Raw genomic sequence first — 16,326 nt, 5'->3', positions numbered from 1 at the left:
CCACTATTCTCGATTAATAAATTTAGTACCTTTCTACGGATTACAAATTTACTAACCCAACTCGTACAACTAACTCTAGCTGTAACTCAATGAGTACCGTTAAATACTCGAGTGACTAACTTACGCTAATAGGAAAGCACTAATGATTCCAACAAAGGTTCACGTTAATGAACAAGTTAAGAAATCAATCTAAACACTATTATCTTATAACGATAAACGAAGAACAAGTATGCGAGTTTTATGACACACGACCTTTCAAAATTGCAAATCGGTTTTTCTGCTTAAAACACACGGTTTGCTTTTTAAATATGAAAACAATTTTTTGTGCTTGAGGTCTCTCTCTTAGATGTTGTAAATAGCAAAGTATTTATAGGTAAAGAAGAAGTAGGCTACACGGTTTCTATACGAACCCTAATAGCCGAAATAATAAAATATAATTACAAATTATATCTTCTTATTATCTCTTTCCTAAGAGCCTTAAAAGATAATAAAGAATATTCTAAAAGATAGAATATAATCTTTCTAAATATTATCTTTACTATAAATTCTAAGATTATGATAAGATTTCCTAAACCAAGAATATCTTTTATCACAAATAAATATATTAAGAAGATATATAAGATATGTAAAGATCTTATTATAGAATAAAATCTTTACCTAATATCTCTTAGGTAACATGGCATATCACGGCTCATATGCTCGTGAATCATGCAAACCCTAATCTTAATATATAATTAGAATTTAGGTTTTAAGGAGAGGCTATATGGAAACCCTAATTAGTAGTAAAGTCCAACTCATAAGTTGATCCATCATAACCACCAACTAACGCTTACCATAAAACCGAACTCCTTACTAAACCGGCTTTATAAGATAAATACTTTCATTAAAACATTTAAGATAAACTTTAAACAATAATAAAACAATTTTCGAAATGTTTATTAGTCGTGTATAAAAACTCAGTACTTCAATGTTATAGTAAAAGAGCTATAACATTGAGCTCTTTAACTAATAAGGTTATAGCTGCAAAGCTATAACTTTACTAATCAAGAACCTCATTCTTGATTACCATTATGAGATAATCACCTATACTATTCTAATCTTCAAGGAGATCTTCGAGTATAGGCTATGTCATCATCCAAGCTTGATAAATCTCTAGACGAACTTCGTCTTCACATAATACTTGAATGAATCTTGAAATTGTTTGATCTTTGAACGAAGGCTTGAACTTCTTATGCAATTGTCACAATCCTCTTTATTGCTTGTAATAAATTAGTCCTAAGATACTTAACAAACGATTACATGCAACAAGTATATAAAATGTAAAACACCTTGACATCACCAAAACATAAATATACAAACTATATGGTCCAACATTTGACACGGCTGTTGGAACCCTATCTATCAAAAATAAACCAACTGGCTCTAACTAATATAGCAGAGGTAAGTCGGGTATCGTACTCCATAGGGAGGCGGTCACTATCTACTTGTTATCTAGTCTGTGTAAGATCACAAAATGGGGGTGTTTGAGTTGTTTGGACTAAACTAATGAACTGAAATAAAAGCAATAAAAGTAATAACAATTAAAATAACAAGGATGAAATAAGATGTAATCAAATAGATCGAAATATGCCAGGATGTCGGTTCACCATGATATTACACAAATCAACTAAAGGTAAGGTCATTCAGTCTGATGTGAGAAGGGTAGTGGAAAAGTCCTTCTGATCTGTTGTCCGCCCTAGATTCTTCCTAAATAGCTTCCGCTCTGATTAGGGTAGTCTATTGTTCATAGCAGGTCTGTTCATTCCAATCTTCCGATCTAGTTCTGAATTTAACCAGTTTAATTACTTCAGTTGCATGCACTCAACCTAATAATTACTATTATATTGCTATAAAACAATTCTCACAACAAAAACCTCCGAAACTAATTATCGCGTCATTGCTTTATTATCATGGCTCCCCTAATCCTTGCACTAAGGGAATTAGCTACTCATGACGATAAATGAAACAACAATGATTGAATAAACTATGCTAAACATGATATTAAGATGTATAAGAAGAAATAGCATAAACTTAATAACAATACTAATAAATACAAAAATTAAAGGACAAGAATTAAAGTGTAAAAGAGAAATAATACTTGAATAAAAGAGAGAAATAAAGATTACACAAAACAAGATCCGGAAAATGAAAGGCAAAGCAATGTTGACCAGAGTAATTGAGTTCAGAAACTAATGACAGATTAAAGTTTAATATTTGATCACCTAAACCTAACTACGTCTTTCCTTTATATAGGAAAAATATTTATTTCTAAACACGTAACTTAGGATAATAAAATAAATAAGTTCACGAGAGAAAAATCTCGCGTTCAGATAACAAAGTGCTCGATCGAGCAACATCAAACTCTTCGATTGAACACTTCCAGCCAAAAACCTCTCGATCGAGTACCAGAACCACTCGATCGAGGAACAACATTATGCTACCTCTCGATGGAGCACAACAGGGTCTCGATCGAGGACTGTTCACCATCCACAAGCTCTCGATCGAGCACATTAGCCAACCAAACATCTCGATCGAGTCAACTGCCACTGAAATAGGACAAAGGACGTATGATTTATCTTCTAAGGCGACTTCACGTGTCCCGAGACAGTGAGTATTTCCGCTCCAAATCTTCCATCTCCATAAGTGCAGGCTAAAGGGACAGTTCCAGGCTCAATTCCGCTTCTTTCAGGTCCATTCCTGCAATTAAAGCCAAACGAACCAAAGTAGACTATTTGAGGCATTTCGTAGCCTAAAACTACAGGAATTGCATGGAAATGCGTGCAAATAAGGCTCAAAAAGACTATATAAAATGCACGCATCATCGTACTAGCATGGCTTTACCTCCACATTTCCAAAAGCTATTTTGCCCCTTTTTACCCAATTACCTCACCTCACACTATATGTAAGTCCTCGGCATGTATCTTGGTTTTGTTTGGTTTGAATGCATATGTACAGTTGTAGAGATCCGTTTCATGTTAGATTGCATGCATGTTCTTATAGGTCATAGTTAGGTGAGTAGCTTCTTACAATATACTCACCATGTTCTCTAAATGAGTGATGAGCGACCCGTGACAGTCCGATATACATAAGTCTTGCAAGGTCGAGGGTTCAGTGGCTTTATCATTGGTTTAACTCATTTGCATTTGATTTTATACTTTGGTTTTGGCGTGATTGCATTAAATTGTTTGGGAGTGACAAAAGCATAGTTAGCTCGAGTCTTTTCATCGTTCCATTAGTTCCTTTGTTGTGTGTCAGTCTTTGCTTGCTTGGGGACAAGCAAGGGTTTGGTGTGGGGAGGTTTGATGTGTGCTTTATTTATGCACTTTTCTTTGCTATTTAGCATGCATTTCTATGGTTTTTACGTAGTAAACAACTACTATCCTCTCAAGAATGGTTTACTTTGGGTTACTTTACATTTTATTCAGGTTTGTACCCAAGACGAGTGTAAACAAGCCAAAACTTGTCCCTGGTGTTGCATTTTGGATATTGGAAGATTGAAGCTCATAAGCTACCGCGTCGAGGTGCGTGATTACGCAAGGAAGTGCGTCAAAGACAAGCTGTGCTGTGAGGAAAAGTCGATCGACCGTCCTATTTAGTCGATTAACTATTGCGACCGTCCTATTTAGTAGATCGACTGATATTTTAATCAATCGACAGTTTCGTGAAATCTATGTGATTTGTTTAGTTTTATTTCAGCCTATTAGTTGCTTGTTTAATAATTTTTCCTTATTATTATTTAAAGGGAACGGAGAACTTTATTTATTAGGTTATCATTCAATATTGCAAAACTCTCTTTTTACGCGTTACTTTGCTTTTGAAATTTGGATCTGAAAACTTGTAACCTTGCTTCCTTTATTTTCCGGCAATCAATTATTCTTAGTTCTTTATTTATTTCTTTTACATTATTTTTGTTCTTTCTCCTTTATCATTGCAAGTTGTATGTTTAATTATTATTTACTTCTTTCCATCATGTTTAGTTTAATTTCCATTATTATTGTTGAGTTTATCATTTCAATTATGCATAGCTAAATTTCTCATGCTAGGATGTAGGGAAGTCATGGTTATGACACGATCATAATTAGATTATTAGGTCTGGCATTAATATATATTTGTGTTGTTAATTGTAGCATCTAAAAGCATTTAACTGGTTAAGTCGACGTAATTAATTATTTGACCCGGGAAACTTTGACCTAAATCGAGAGATTGGAAAAAGTTAGACCTGCTACAAACAATAGACCATTCTAATTAGAACGAAGGTTAAATTAGTACTCTAGGGTGAAAAACGGACCGGAAGGACCTTTTCATTACCCCTCAGGCCGTATTTATGCTAATCGTTGACCTTACCTTGATCGTTGTTGACCGTGGTGACCGAAATCCTAGCCTTTCCTCTTAATTGAAATCCTTTTCCTTAGTTTATTTTCTTTGCTTGCAATTTTAGTTAATAGAAAAAACCAATCAAAACTCCAAAATTTGTGACTCAGACAAACTAAGAACTGCAATTAGACAACTTTTGTCTCCCTGTGGATACAATCCCGACTTCCTCTACTACATTAGTTAGGCCAGTTGGTTTATCTTTTATAGGTGTGCGATTTAGCCTGTCAGATATTTTTCCAAATAACTCGAATTTTCAAAGATTATTTGATTTTGGGTAACTAATTTCAAGAATTTATGTTTACTCATTTGTTGTAATAATGTCAGATTAAGACGAATTTTGACAACTACTAGATTTGAAGCTCCAAATTATCCAGAATGGTGCTTGCACCAATCCCGTTTTGACTTAATCCCTAGCCCCATTACAACCCTTTACTTCTTATTATGTGCATTTCCCTTTTTGCATCTCTATACGATCATATAAGAAAGGATTCCACATTAGATTGCGGGCATGTCTCACGAGTCATAGTGTGGACAAGGCCACCCGCGCAGCGCGCGTCCGCGCGTTATTGAATTTGAGGCAGCGGCGGCACTTCTCCCATGGAACTTCGAAGAACCAAAGCACGTCATAGGCCATTACCAATTTGAAAGGCATTGAAACCGGTGAATGGTTTGAACAAGCCTGCATTTATGGAGTCGCCGCCAATCTTTATAGAAAATTGGAATCGTTCGAATTCTTATGCTATGTCAAGACAGAAAGTAGTGACATGAATACTAAGAAATTCGTTACCCTAGCATCCTATGTCTAGAATGACACTCGCGATGCCAATGAACACGGATGCTCACATATATCTGAGTAAGGAGTTAGGGTGCGTATTAAGAAGCTCTTTATTTGAATACCTAATCCCGCCCGCCTCGATAGCGGCCTCTACTAATGATAAGGGAAGTCATTTATACTTGATATGTTGTTAGTTGTATGCATGTAGATTCACAGATTAAACCTAGCATGTGAAAAATTAGACTATGTCGGTGAATATGTAATTTAGCATACAATTGGGGTCGAAGTGGAGAATTTACATTAATTTACATATTAAGTGCCAGATAGGTAAATCATACAAGGATAATAATAAATAAATTACAACGAAATAAATTACAATGGAAAATATGAATTTACGTCATTACATGCTCAAAAGAAAGCTTAGAAAATTTTAAAATGAATAAATTATGAAAACATGTCGAGTTAAAGGGTGATAATAAGGATAATAGTGTTGGAGTATATGTCCTCAACAATAGTGAGATCACATATTAAATCTCAAAATAAGAATACAAAAGGGATGATTCAATATATTGTCAACTGATCAACATTAATCGGTAATGATTGGCTAACTAGAGTTTGACATTACTGTCGTTTGACGGTGGTGGTCAGTTGATCCCTTAAGGTCACACCTATAGGACAATTCCCTTAACTGATAAGTTAATTGATTGTATGTCGATACAGATTAATTAATTAATTCCTTAAATTGAACAAATTTCATTTGTGAGTGAGAATTATATATCTTATTATAATGTGATTAAATAAGATTCAATTTAGTAATTAATATGTTACTCCCTCCGTCCCGGTGAATTGTTATCTATTTCCTTTTTGAGGTTTATCATTCATTTGTTTTCTATTTCTATTTTGGGCAAGTATTGAACAAGTGGCTAGTGTATGCAAGTGGCAATTGTAACTTTATTTTATTAGTTTGTGTCACATGCATTGGTCCTTGTGTAAAAAGGAATAGATAATAATTGACTGAGACGGAGGGAGTATATTACTAAAATTGATTAATGTTTATGAAACATTTGAGATAAGAGTAATTAGTTAATCATTATTGCAAAATTCTATACACATGTAATTGTGAATTACTTGTTAATTTGTTGAATGTAATTTATTTGATTTAAAATAATATTTAATTAGTTAAATATGCAATTAAATTTCTAATGACATGTTACTAGTCACATGTCTTACCAAATTACAAATGACAAAAATAAAAAGATAAAATGGAGTCCATTTTATGTAGGGTGGACCGGTTTTTTATGGGTGTTTATGGGAGTTTAGGGTTTCGTCTTAATCTTAGAATAAGATACTTAAAACATAATGACGACTCCTAAAACCTAGACCTAGCCTACCTATGTTTTGAGAAGACAAAAAGGAGAAGGCATGCTCACCCTTTTCTAAGCCTAAAAAACCGGTCACCCCTCCCCCCTTTAAGATTAGAATAAGTTCTCATCTTTATCAAAAAAAAAAAAATTCTCATGCATATATCTTACATATTCTCTCTACACATAAAAGTTGTTTTATGCATAATAGTTGTTCTAGATCTAATAAGACCAAAAGTTACTATAGTAGTAATGAAATTATATTAGATCCAAATTTAAGGTTACTAATTTATAATACCTAGTTAGTATATGAATTAGAGTTATGGGAATGACTTGGGTGCAACCGATTGGAGTGTTCCTACACTTGGAACTTGAAGACTTTAGAACTCATCCTAACATATTAAGCACAAGAACAAGTGAAGGTAGGATACCTTACTTGTGTCCATTTCGAAGCATTTAATAATGTAAGGAACATTGTTTTCTTCTTTATCTCTTTTATTTTGTTATGCATGCACTAGATCCACATAAATATAACTTATGGGTAATTTATAAAATGAATTAGATGATTCTAATAGAGGTTTATGAACCTAACAATTGGCATCAAGAGCTTTGGTGTTGCATGCATAATCGGTTTGGTTTTTCCGAGTTAAAGGTAACTTAATTAAAACTAGATATTTTAGATTTATTATGATAAATCACGAAAAAAATTTGCATGTAATATATTCTGGTTCTAAAATATATTTAAGTCATTTTTATGATTTATGGTATTTTATTGCTCATTTTAATCATTTTTAGTGATTTTATTACATTTTAATGATTAAAATGGTATTTAAAATGCTGAAAACGGTTAGACTTAGTTTCTGACATTGAAATTTTTATATTACCTCACATGCATATTTTACTTATTGTATGTAAAATTTCGTATAAATTTGATTTATTTTGCATGATTTATGATTTTATGAGATTAAAATAGATTAAATGGAGGTAAAATGGATAAAAATAGTTAAACTTCGAAACAGGCCATAAAATTTTAATATGTTGTCACATGCACATTTTACTCACTGTGTGTAAGATGTAAGATGAACTTGCTTCATTTTGAATGATTTATGAATTTTTAGTGTAAAAATAACATAAATAGTGACTATTTTAGCAAAAATAGCTAAAACAAATTACATGGCATGAGAAAATTATTTTAGTTGCATTTATGTCCCACTTATCAAATATAAAGTAGAAAAATTGATTAGATTAATTTTATATGCTTTAGATATTTTATTTGATAAAACCGATAAATCGCAACTACATTTTTCTCGAAATAAATTCGAAAATTGAACCATGATTTTTGACATTATGAGTGTCATGGATATATTCCAGAATGTTCAAAAATTTAAAATTCAAATTTTAAAATTATTATAATTTAATTTGGATTTATGTCACAAAAGTTATGATTTTAGGGTCAAAAATGAGCATAAAAATTATATCAAGTTGAATTATTGTCAAAAATTGAGTAATGACTAATTTTTGAGTCCTAATTGAGTTAGGGTAATTAACTTGAGCTTAAATTTGATTTAAGTATTGATTTGTGATTTTAATAAGTTATTATCACGCATTTCCATAAAACCGGATTATATACGATATAAAGTTAGTAGGGCGATTTGGCACATTAATTTGGCCTGTTAGACACATATAATAATGCTGCTTTTTTTATTGATGAATGTCATAATTTTATTTATGTAATTTTGAATTATGTAATTTTATCTTAGTATGGCCTTAGTTTTAATCGGTATTACCCGCAATGTAAAGGAATACCGATTCGGTTGTAATTTTAATGTGATATCGTATCACTTTTATTTTTACTCGTTTTTCGTATTATAAATGTATAATAGGAATAGCTTTGTATTTTTATTATTATTTGTAATTCCGGAGTTCCTTCAAGACGGTGCCATGCAGAAAGGCGTTCCGATCAAGACGGTGTTACCTTGGGAAGCGTGTCATTTGAAGTTCAAAGGATCAAGGGAGTTGGTTTCCGAATTTGTAATAGATTATTTGATTTTCTATTTTAGGAAGGTCATACTAGGAAATTCATAAGGGTACAATACAATTTTTCGGAGTGCTCTCTATTGACGTTGGGTAAGTGGGGTAATAAAATATTATTACTTTTCGAAATTTGGTTGATCTCAACGAAAGTATTAGAGGGACCGTTATCCCAATAGGTTCGGGCTAAAGATGAACTTAACGTAAAATCATCGTCCGAGAGTTCTAATTGTAGAATCGGTTAAAAGGGTTAACCCACCAAGATTATATTAGCAAGAGGTGTTGAGGACCCGTAGGCTCACACCCAAGATTTAATATGAATTTTGGGTCTCGGAATCGTTTATATAATTGGGTGGAGGTCATTATATATAAATGCTAAAACATACTTAAATGTTTTATATATTACGATGAATGTTGTTTTTTCCCATTATTTCGTTGTTTAATTTGTTCTATATCTTTGCTCCTAGACATATACGATATCATTTCGATTTTAACTTATGTCTCCATTAAACCACTATAGCTAAAGGTAAATAGAGTCAATTGAACCATTTAAATAAGGCATGGACTAGCTCCATAGGAATCGTTCTATTCCATAGAACTCCATAGGAATTGTCCTATGTCATATAAGATTAGCATCTTAAATTCCTAACATACCTATGTATGATTTCTTGTGAAGAAATATGACTAGAGGTAATGATTAAGTCAAAATATGTTTTGATAATATCTTCTATGCATCAACGGTTCAAAAGTCTTATTGCTTAACCTAAACACTTGTCATCAAGCACTTAAGTTGTTAAGAACATGACAATGTCAAATTGGTAAATTAATTTGTTAGAAATTTTGATTGACCAAATACCACAATAGAGTTCATCCTTGTGAAAGATTAACTAGGAATGTATATGAAGATAAGTCTTCATCAAGTAGAAATTCTTGAAGTCAGTGGGAGCAATAAGAAGTAAGTACCTATCTTAATTGTTAAGGATAGAAATAGGCTCGAAAGAGAAGGTGTTAGGCACTAAAATAGATACAAACCCAATAAGTAAAGATCAAGGAAGTTGGTCGTGTGACTCCAACATATTCCTTCCTGAAAATCTATGATATTGACATTGCATTCGTGCCAAAGACCACATCGTGAGTATTTGATACAAAATTGTGGATTTAATCATAATATTTGGCATTATCGTGTGACGACTAGAAAGAATAAGTTCAGAAATTTGCATGAATAGAACTAGGGTAGTTTCCATTTCATCCATAAACATATGAATGTTGTAGTGTAGTCATTTTAGTTTTGTATTTAGAAATGTACCTCAATAATTGTTATGATGTACAATATGTCTAAATAAGAATATAATTTGAGTTTTGTACAAAAGGTAAAGGGTTTTACCATTATGCAATTAAAACAAGCGTCGTGATCTAACATACCACGATTAAGTTTATGGTGTGACCATACAAATCAATGTAATTATATTCAAACTAAAAATAAATGTAATATATACAAGACTCAAGTTGGTGACCCCAATCATTTCTCAATTCTCGATTGAAAATCGCATTTAGAAACTAGTTTTGACAAGTATCCCAAACCATTTGATTAGGAATCTCTTGGTGTGTGTGAATCTTGTATTCAAAACAAGATAATTCATGAGTTTTCCTTGAAAAGGATTATGAATAGAGCAAGATATTCGCCCTATTTACACTTTGAAGTGTATAGTCGAATAAAATTTCAATCAGAGAAGGTTATTACTTCATCTCTTTTACCAACGAACTAGGTAGATACTTGGTATCCACTTAATGAGGTAAGAAGAGAAATTCTTTGAATATGTTCAATGAATGTTTAAAAAGTATCAAAACCTAGAGATTATAAAATCAAAGTATTAATACTTTGTTAAAATGGGGAACAATAAAGTGATGACTTTTATCTGCACCAAAAAGAGTGTGATATCGTATCGCAAGTTCACTTTCATTATGATATGATTGAATCTTTACATTAAAGTTAGAGGTAGTTTATGTTATAAAATTTGTCTGGCATTTAAATTTTCCACGAAAATAAAATATGATTAAAGCAATCATCTACTTTTCATATGAGATATGGTTAGGCATGGTACCTAAATTTTAGCTTGTTTCGATAGTAAACATGTGCTATCTCTTTCTACATGATCATGAGAACAAAGGGTTTGTGGCTCGTGACGCTGTCTATTAAGAAAAGAGGATTATTTCTTAAAGACAGAGTGGGAGAAAAGGTTCAAGAGCCACAAACTGAGAATAAGACGTAGGAAGATGTTCCTTCTTGGTCAAAATCAGTAATTATTTCTTCGAAACCTAAAGTGGACAGGAGTCATGTTACATTTTGAAGGTAACAAACCTGTAACTTATTAAGATGCTTTATCTAGTTTCAACTCCGCAAAAGTTCAAACTAAACATAAACATTAAGATGTTTCCATAACTTGGTTGATTGGTGGTAAGAGGTTTACACCAATTGCAATGCTTCGTTGAATTCAGATTTTGTAATAGTTGCATTTTAAAATTATGTTGCATGAGTTTTGAAAATCGCAACTATCCTAAGGTAGGATGAAAACTTTATAAAAAGTCTTAAGTAGAAGTAAAGGAGTTGAATTGTATGTTTTGATCATGTGATAAACTTTACTCGAATTGTGGAGTAGTTCTGTTTATACATGGAGTTTTGTGGGAGTAATATGGTGTTACTAGTCTTATGTTTAAGGGACATATTGATCATTTTGAATGATTGAAGACTTAGGAGAAGAATAATACATCTCTAAGGTATCCAGACCTATAAAGATAGTTCTAAGAGGATATTAGCGTTGAATGAATATTCTTATAAGAATCTTGACAAGTTCAAAACTATTGAACATGTAGAAATTGAATCCACATGCTTTCGTTGCGCGATTAATTCATTACGCTAAGATGTATCACCATTCATAAATTTCGTATACTTGGAGTATGACGAAAAGTTACAAATCGAATCTTTGAGAGAACTCTCTATATAGCCACATAGTTCATTAGTTAGTACTCAGGAAGTACTAAAGATATGAAGCTAAGCATTTAGAATTGAGATGGATTTATGTGCAAGGAGTTACACAAAAACCATATTCTGAACACATAAGGATGGTTAGAGAACCATCTTGGCTATATTATTTAAGGAGGATATCTGCTAGAAACATCCTAGGCAGTTGAACAATGAGATATACACAACGGAAATTGAGTACACTTGCAATAATGACATATGCAAGAAGGAAGGGATCATATAAGGATTCGGTTTTATGAATTGGAGGAAGTATGGTAGTTCGTTCTAATAACCGAAGGTCCTATCCCTACATACTGTGAGGACAGTGGGAGCTATTTAAAGGCAAGAGAGCCTATGTCCATATTGGATCTAGACACGTACTCAAAGAAGTTCTTATAATATAAGATTATACACAAGAATGGGAAATAGTATATAGTAAGCTTAGGGAAAGTGCAAAGTATTGATAAAACTTGCTAACCAAGGCTTTTTCATAGGCTAAGCATGATAAGTCATGCCATTTCAATTGAGTTGAGATGTATAGTTATATACAATATTAAGTATGGATTATAGATTATGTAGTAATTGATATGGTATTAATTTTACATATGTGATAATGCATTCATCGTTTGAGTTTTATATTGAACTCTTTTATTACCTTGTTATATCCAAATAGGTTGTAAGGACAACATTACACCCTATTAAAATGAAATGGATTAATATAGTATTGGCCCCTAGTTGCTTATATGAGGTGACGTCTCGAAGTGACTAGAGTGTGATGCGATTGATGGCAAGTTCAAGTGTCATAGAGTCATAAGAGATGACTAGTCGATCACATAGGCAGACTGTATGGGACACTCTGTCGGGCAGTAACCGCTTATAGAGTTTTGGTAATTCATATACAGCCTGGTCGTGGCGAGAGCTACTATAGTATTCTTATGAGTCGATTCTTTGACTAAAGACTGTTCGCCCAAGTTGGCACAGTTTCTGATTGGCGTTGATTTATGTTGTACGACTGTCGTAACTGAGGTCAAATGGGCATATTTTGGGTTATGATGAGATGTGGATATTCGGAGGGAATAGTGCGATAGGAATTGTTTATCCCCTTATCAGGGTTATCTAAAATCTCAGGGCCACTCGAGGAGTAGTGAACTGAAAATGCGTAGCCACGCTCGGAAGGTATCTACGATAGATAACTCCGATCAAACAGTTACTCTCTAGATCGAGGAAACCACTCTAGATATGATCAAATGCATGTACGACCTGCAAGACATCTTGCATTGAGTGGGAGGTGATGTAATAGGACAAGAGAATTGGTGACGCACACTTGTTAGGACAAGTGGGAGATTGTTGGAGTATGTGTCTTGAACAATAGTGCGATCACATATTAAATCTCAAAATAAGAATACAAAAGGGATGATTCAATATATTGTCAACTGAGCAACATTAATCGGTAATGATTGGCTAACTAGAGTTCGACATTATTGTCGTTTGACGATGGTGGTCACTTGATCCCTTAAGGTCACACCTATAGGACAATTCCCTTAACTGATAAGTTAATTGATTGTATGTCGATACAGATTAATTAATTCCTTAAATTGAACAAATTTCATTTGTGAGTGAGAATTATATAGCTTATTATAATGTGATTAAATAAGATTTAATTTAATAATTAGTATGTTATATTACTAAAATTGATTAATGTTTATGAAACATTTGAGATAAGAGTAATTAGTTAATCATAATTGCAAAATGTTGTAGATTATATTAACTAGATTTAATGTGACTCATTTTATACACATGTAATTGTGAATTACTTGTTAATTTGTTGAATGTAATTTATTTGATTTAAAATGATATTTAATTAGTTAAATATGCATTTAAATTTCTAATGACATGTTACTTGTCACATGTCATACCAAATTACAAATGACAAAACTACAAAGATAAAATGGAGTCCATTTTATGTAGGGTGGACCGGTTTTTTATGGGTGTTTATGGGAGTTTAGGGGTTTTTCTTAATCTTAGAATAAGATGCATAAAACATAATGATGACTCCTAAAACCTAGACCGAGCGTATCTGTGTTTTGAGAAGACAGAAAGGAGAAGGCATGCTCACCCTTTTCTAAGCATAAAAAAACGGTCACCCCTCCCCCCTTTAAGATTAGAATAAGTTCTCATCTTTATCAAAAAAAAAAAATAATTCTCATGCATATATCTTACATATTCACTCTACACATAAAAGTTGTTTTATGCATAATATTTGTTCTAGATCTAATAAGACCAAAAGTTATTATAGTAGTAATGAAATTATATTAGATCCAAATTTAAGGTTACTAATTTATAATACCTAGTTAGTATATGAATTAGAGTTATGGGAATGTCTTGCGTGCAACCGATTGGAGTGTTCCTACACTTGGAACTTGAAGATTTTGGAAATCATCCTAACATATTAAGCACAAGAACAAGTGAAGGTAGGAGACCTTACTTGTGCCCATTTCTAACCATTAATAATGTAAGGAACATTGTTTTCTTCTTTATCTCTTTTATTTTGTTATACAAGCACTAGATCCACATAAATATAAATTATGGGTAATTTATAAAATGAATTAGATGAGTCTATTAGAGGTTTATGAACCTAACAAATAGTTGGTTGGATACCTAATTAGCAAACCTACGTCAAAACGAGACGAGTTCAAAGGCAGAAGCCAGCACAGAATCGGCGCAGAAACCGCTGCATCCTCTGGAAGGGGTGCATCAGGTCATGCATCTGTTCATTGGGCTGGGTTCTGACTGTGAATGTGACACTCTGCGATAAAGCGGAAAGTAAAACTAATAAATATAAGCGGAAAATGAGGAATTTTTAAAACTTTTATTTAATAGTTAAGGTTTAGCATGCGGGTGTCACTAACATTCAATGGAGAAAGAGTATGCGGAAATAATAACATAGGTTCATACAAATAAGATAGTCAAAAAGTGGGGAAAATATATCCCTCGAATGACAAGACGAAAAAGGTGAGTCTAAGCGCTGAATAAGTAATCTACTAGTCCAAGGTACTCGCTAACTCACACGTCTATACCCCACATATGCATCTTCACAAACCTATCATTCATGTAAACATGAAAGCCATATTTAGTGGGGAGTAACTCAAGGTTCTCCCAGCCACAAATTATCGAATCAAACATAACAAAGAATGTAAACAGATAAGCACATTAAGTAAGATGTGAGTGATATGAATCATAACTAAACATGGGATCATACATGTTTAAGACAACAAAGATAAAGAGAAAGGATGAAGTAAATAAGTAGGTAAGGCATAAGTAACAACAAATAAATTAAGAAGGATAATAAAGAGTGTAAACACGATCACTTAACCACAAGCACGTATTTCAAGGAGATATGACCAGTGCAACCATCCAAATAATGCAAGACCTTTACTACACTCATTAAATATAATTTCCCCTGGTAGGACGACCCTAAAGATCATAGTAACACGGTCCTAGTCTAAATCTTGCTAGACTCTCGGGACAGAACGGTTTTCGATTCGACATGCGGCAGAACAGTCCGCATCTAAGACTCGATCGACAGAACGGAAGTCGAGTACCCACATTCGGCAGAACGGTCCGAAAAAGGCAGAAGAAATGAGATAAACCCGTACTTGGCAGAACGTCACAAGTAGTCATAAAGGTAAATAAAGCATGTAAGATAGCATCAAGACATTTCCACAAGAATACGACTCCTCACAAGTAATTACTTATAATAAATCTTTCACACTTGTATTATATTGATAAGCATTTTATTTCATAAATATACATGCCAGTTAAATAAAATATAACAAGCGGTGATGAATAATTTACGTTATGTAAAATATGAGATGAAATGTAACTAATAACAAATGGATCATTCATAAGTCTACGCCATGATATTGGATTGGCCCAACACTATAATATGCATACAAGCCCAACTAATAAAACATAACAAACATAAAACAAAGTAAAGAAAAAGGAAACAAGGAGTATGAGCATATACTCAATCCCGTGACCAACCGACACAACAATGGCCAGGCCGTGGCCACGCCGCTAACCCACGGCCAGCCACCAGCGCCTCCCTGCCGTGTCCACCACCTACCCCTACGGTCAACCGCCAGCCGTGGCCAACACCTCTAAAGACGGTCCGACACATTACCACAATCACTTACCCAATGCAACCATGCATGTAACTAACAAGACAAGTTCATGAGCATGTTTGAGACGGGAATACACATCGACATTACGACTCAATGTAACCACTTACCTACACCACACTATCCACATTTACCCTCCAACACAGCCCATGCAAACACCCTTTCACGGCTGCCAAAAATAACCAAAAACAGCCACAAAAACGGTGCCAAACACGGACCATATCGAGACATTTTAACACGATATTTTCAAGGATAAACAAGGCGGAATTTCTAAGCAATAACAAGATGAATTTGACATGTATAAAGCAAGCTTAAAAACAGTCCCGAAAGACCACAAAAATCGTTCCACATTTCAGCTCTGAAAGCCGCCATTCATGGCTCCAAAACAGAGTTCAAAACAGTCCATTCGAATCTAAATTAAGAGGGAAATGAAAGCAAGGTTGAGACAAAAACAAAGCACAACTAACACATGAATAACAACCACTAAATTTATCCTAACAATACTTAATAAAACCGTGAAAAAAGGCCATGCTAAGATGGAAATTT

This window comes from Silene latifolia, chromosome Y (assembly GCF_048544455.1).
Source record: "Silene latifolia isolate original U9 population chromosome Y, ASM4854445v1, whole genome shotgun sequence".
NCBI lineage: Eukaryota > Viridiplantae > Streptophyta > Magnoliopsida > Caryophyllales > Caryophyllaceae > Silene > Silene latifolia.
Note: the sequence above shows the minus strand (reverse complement) of the source record.